Consider the following 5776-nt stretch of genomic DNA (forward strand, 5'->3'; position numbering starts at 1 on the left):
ATTATTATAGTAACAGAACATAACCTTCTGGGACAGTATTGGATTTCCAGCCTCCGTGACTTTTCGCTAATTCTCTTTCGATTGCACATCCGAGAATAATCGATGCTTGCGGTTTTATAACGGTACAAAGCTGACTTGTTATTGGCAGAATACCTGTAAGCTGAGTTGTCATTGGCTGAAAACACCTGTACTTTAATGAGTAGGTGTACTTTAATGACATGCATTAAAGGACTGCTACCAGGTGTATAATTACTACATTTCGGCATGGTCGAGCATAAAAATATGTTTATCGTATATCAGAAGGACAATGTTTTACACATACTAATTTTCATTATTGTACAAGATACAGTAATGGAGGAAAAAAAGGTTAAATATTTCCAAAATTTTACTCCTTTAAGCTGTACCTAACCCCTTTAAGCACAGACATTATTAGCTGTGTAAGAAATTTGAGTAGGCTATATACAGAGTGGAAGTGATGTAACTATGCACATTGAATGGAGCAATAGAATATTAAAATAAATGAAACGTCTATTTTGCGTTATGGATTACCTTACGAAAATCTATCACCAACTTGGTTTTTAGTCCACCAGACATTTTAAATAGACCCACTGGGACAAGAACCAAGGTTGCCAACATGCATAGCCGACACTCTAGCTGTTGGACTAACGGTGAACCTCTTTTTCAAACTACTAGCGTTGGTTTTCTTCTCAACTAAATCACTATAAATGACATCCTAACTGCAAGAAGAAAGTGTTACAAGTGAGAAAACTGAAAACGCATAACTTATTATGCTTCCAATTGTTATGGTACCTCATTCCGAATTTGCAAGTTTGCCTTCTTTAGATTTAAACAACATGTTGTAATGAATAATTTCGAGGGAAAAATTGTTCCGGAGCCGGGTATCGAACCCGGTACCTTTGGTTTAACGTACCAACGCTCTACCACTGAGCTACCCGGGAACTCTAACCGACACCGATCCAATTTTTCCCTCTATATCCACAGACCTCAAAGTGGGCTGACAACCGCCAAGCAACCAACTTCGAGTGCACACTAACTCCGTGTGACTTAAATTGTGGTTTTCTGTTAACGAACAGTGACGTGTATTATGCAAATCAAGATTTCAGATATAACTCCCTGTGAAGTTGATTTGAATAATTTCGAGGGAAAAATTGTTGCGGAGCCGGGTATAGAAACCGGGGCCTTTGGTTTAAAACCAAAGGTCCCGGGTTCGATACCCGGCTCTGGAACAATTTTTCCCTCGAAATTATTCAAATCAACTTTACAGGGAGTTATATCTGAAATCTTGATTTGCAACATGTTGTAATAAAATAAAGCCGGCGATTTAAAGTCCGACATCTTGGTCAGTACTGACAGAATGGCCGATACTCGGCGTGAATATTCGGTTCAGATGTAGTAGCAACAGAGATCTCTAAAATGTGATTTAACATTCGCTCCAACATTGCATTACAGCCAAAAACTGCATATTTATCACGCCGTTCTGATCCTTTACCAACAGCTACTCTCCAGACTTGCCGCTCTTGGTTGCTCTTTCACTGCTTTTGTTAACGAAGTTGATAAGAACATTGGACGTTACTATATTTACGACAGTGCAAAACCCAACACTAACGTAGCTAAGTACAAATGAAACCCTATGAAATTCTTACATGATACTTAAACTAACATCTAAATCATTCTGTGAGTTGCAGATCGTATGTCATACTTCAGTTAATGGTTTGGAAGTCATAAAGTGACTCACATGACGCCTGGATGACTAATACGTGTTATGTGTATAACTTTTGCGTCCTGTCCCTTTGGCGCAGTGGAAAGCGCGTTGGACTTCTAATCCAAAGGCCGTGGGTTCGACCCCCACAAGGGACGATTAAAAATTTTTAGTTCGTGTATTTTAGGAGTTAACATGAAGAGAATGAAATATCTAGAAGTGAAATAAAAAAAACTGGTGATGTTTATCAAGAAAATTCAGGAAAGGAAAAATGCAGGAAAGAATGAGGAAATGAGTGAAATGTATGAAGATAAACGCTCCGATTGCGCAGTGTATTTTAAATTAGATCCAAATGAAATAGATGATGAACCACCGAAACTATCACCTTCTCACAGTGTAATCTTAGGAAACAGTCTTCCTTTTTCTCTGGAAATGGTGTAAGTTCTCATAAAGCTCATGTAGGGAAATATATCATTTCTGCGGTCGCCTACAACTTCGGTCAGCATTCAGGCAATTTTCACGGATGCACTCCTGCTTGTCGGCTGGCCACGAACTGCTTCGAATGCTATATTTTCTCAATGCATTGCATTGATGAACCCCAGTTGGCTTGTAACTAAAAGTTTCCCCCCTGTTGACTCCCTGGTAACATATGATCGTTCTCATTGTTTTCCTCTAGGGTTGTGCATGCAGATTTTGAGTATTATATTGGCTGTAAGATAACGACATCCATACATTCAGTAAATGAAACTATTCTGATTGGTATTTCTACAAAAAAAGTCAGAAGTTTAGTTTGGTTATATTGCTCATTCATTCAGTGTTCACACCTGATCACAACTGCGAATACGGAAGCTACGTTTGCGTTCCAAGTTGAAAAGAAAGTTGCAAGAAGAGCAATTTGGCTGCAGGAAGAGAAAAGGTACGAGAGGCGCAAAATTTGACTTCTGCGAACAATCGGCAAAATATACCTAAAGAAATATAAGGAAGTGTATGTAGCATTTGTGGACATGTAAAAGGCATTCGACAGGGTAGATTGGAATAAACTTATAGGAATCCTGAAGAAAATTGGTGTGGATTGATTAGAGAGGAAGCTATTCTGTAACCTTTACATGAAACAACGAGTCAGAGTTAGCATAGGAGAAGAAATGTTAGAAGGAAGTGGAGTACGACAAGGATACCTTTATCACCTACCCTGTTCAACATCTAATTGGATGATTTAGTGAAAAACTGTTTTCAGAAGATGGAAAGAGTGATAATAGGAGGAATTAGAATGAAATGCATAAGATTTGCTGATGATATGTCGTTAGAAGAAGAGATTATATTAAGGGGTATGTACTGGAACTAAATGACAGATTTAAGCAGTATGGGATGAAGATAAATGCAAACAAGACAAAGACCATGGTTGCCGGGAGAAAAGTAACGACGGTAAACGTGCGAATTCGAAATGATGTAGTAGAACAAGTGAACGGTTTCAAATACTTCGGGTGTACTAAGCCAAATACAGTAAGTAGAAACATAAGCTGCTGCCAGGAAGTCAAAAAGAGGATATTAATGGCAAAGAAAGCATTTAGTAGAAAAAAGAGTGTCTTCTGTGGATCTCTGTAAAAAATAACTAAGGACGAGACTAGTGAAATGCGTTGTGTGGAATGTGGCATTGTATGTAGTAGAAGCATGGGCATTACGACGAAGCACTTGAAATATGGATGTGGGAAAGAACTGAGCTGTGAAATACACAGACAGAATAGGAAGTGAAGCTGTGCTAGAAAGAGTGGGTGAAGAAAGAATGATGCTGAAAGTGATCAGGAAGAGAAAAAGGAATTGGCTGGGTGTCTGGCTAAGAAGAAAATATCTACAGAAAGATGCACTGAAATGAATGGTGAAAGGCAGTGAAGTTCGGGCAGGAGAAAAGATCAGATGATAGACAGAATTAAAATACATTGGGAGACGAAGAGGATGGCGGAAAAAAGGGAAGATTGGAGAATGCTGGGTTTGCGGTAAAATTCCTGCCATTGAACAGAAAATTATGAATGAAAATAATTGATATTTTATGAAAAACTTAATGATCGCATTTAATTATCTAGGACAATGGTCGTAAGCACTCATTGAAATGAGTAGAGTGCATGGAATGCAGCAAAATATGCTCCGTCCTGCAGAAGGGAGACAGTAAACCCGCCAGCAGCCACGGGTCCACGCTGGTGCTGTATGAGACCTACGGGTAAGAGATGCTAGCCCGAGAGTGCGGTATGCTGATGACCGCTGATCTAGAATGCTTACTATCCCATGAAAAAGAAAACGGGCATTATTAATACTTTAAACCTACATAATTTACAATGTGTACTGATGTAAAAATATGTAACACCATGACCTTCAAATATTAACGTAGTCTATGCAAGCGAAATCTGGACAATAAAACCGAAAATGAAACAAGAATTATAGGATCTCAAGTCAGATGAGAGAAACTGGAAAATACGTACGTGATCAGATTATAAGAGAAATGAAACTTGTGAATTAAAATAACTCCAGTTTTAGAAGAAATTCAGGAATTGAAGAAAGATATTTGCTTAACATATGTCCAACGGTTGACATGACAATGTCTCCTAAAAATATGCCTAATGGGATAACAGCCTAGATTGGACTAACACGACAAGAAAAACCTCTAAAACGGCTATTAGACGTATTATTGTGATTGGAGCAGATCAAACAATGGTACAAATTAATGTATAGTGATATGATGATAATGCTGAAGATCTTAATGATCCTATCTTATGAATTTGCTGCAGTTGTCAAAAAATAATTGGGGCTTACTGCATAACAAATGTCGAATCTTCGCTGCCACTTGAATGCTCACCGCTTCTGCATTTTTCAGAAAGGTCAGTTATTTTAACTAAATATCAAGGCACGCCTTCTTGAACTTTGAATCCGGAGATTAATTTTAGCGAAACTTTTATTATGTGGCAGGGTGCAAATGCCCTTTCGCTGTTATCAACTGTATAAAGAAAATGTCGACTTGAAGTTGTATGGGACTAAAGTTCTAATCAATTCTCCTCGATGAGTGAAGCAATTAGTCTTGAAGCAAAATATCACCACATTAAACCGAAGAACAAACAGTGAGGGAGCCGCGACGCAGGGACGTAATCCCTTGGGATTTGGTTCAGTGGCGGCCGAGTCTGCGTACCGGCGGCTCGCTTGGAGATTGACCAAGAGAATTGAATGTAGAGAGAGGAGGCAGCTAAGTACACCTGAGGGAACTACGGGAAATCGATCATTCAAAAACTTCCCCTCCTACATCCTTCCCGATTCTGACAACGAATAAAGTCAAGTACGCAGTATGTAACGGCGAAAATGTACACTCTGTGGCCCGTGACCCTCACTATGTGATCTTTGGGAGAACACTTCCTTAGCTAGCATGTTGTTGCATAGGATAAGTGAAGGTATAAACACGCATCAGTTAAAAAATGGCTTACAACTGATCATAAATACGGACAACAATATTTATCTTTTAGATATTAATCATTTATAGCATTTACGTTTCAAAATTTATAATTCAAGGGTTCAGAGCCATAGTGGGCCAAGTGTCATATGTTAAAAACGGAGAAAACAAGGGTTAAAATTAAGTGAATACCATAATTTAATGAAACATATAGCAAGTAATATGAAGTATGCACATTAAAACTAAATGATACGTCAATCTTCGATTAGCTATGGTATTCAGAGCTGCAGTGGGCCAAGAGCCATGTATTAAAAACGGAGAAAATAAGGGTGAAAATTAAGTGAATACCATAATTTAGTGAAACATACAGTAAGTAATATAAAGTATTCACATTAAAACTAAATTAAATGTCAATCTTCATTAAACTATGGTATTCAGAGCCATAGTGGGCCAAGCGCCATATATTAAGAACGTAGAAAACATGGGGTAAAATTAAGTGAATACCATAATTTAATTAAACATATAGCAAGGAATATAAAGTATGCACATTAAAACTAAATTATATGTCAATCTTCATTAAACTATGGTATTCAGAGCCATAGTGGGCCAAGCGCCATATATTAAGAACG

General features: G+C 38.1%; 1 non-coding gene across 1 annotated transcript; it reads left to right on the plus strand.

The window, feature by feature from the left end:
* The first annotated feature begins 1805 nt into the window (after nucleotides 1-1805).
* Nucleotides 1806-1878, plus strand: TRNAR-UCU (transfer RNA arginine (anticodon UCU)). The gene has a single exon. It is a non-coding gene; the product is annotated as a tRNA-Arg (tRNA).
* Nucleotides 1879-5776: the final 3898 nt, after the last annotated feature.

Source organism: Periplaneta americana, chromosome 16 (genome assembly GCF_040183065.1).
Source record: "Periplaneta americana isolate PAMFEO1 chromosome 16, P.americana_PAMFEO1_priV1, whole genome shotgun sequence".
NCBI lineage: Eukaryota > Metazoa > Arthropoda > Insecta > Blattodea > Blattidae > Periplaneta > Periplaneta americana.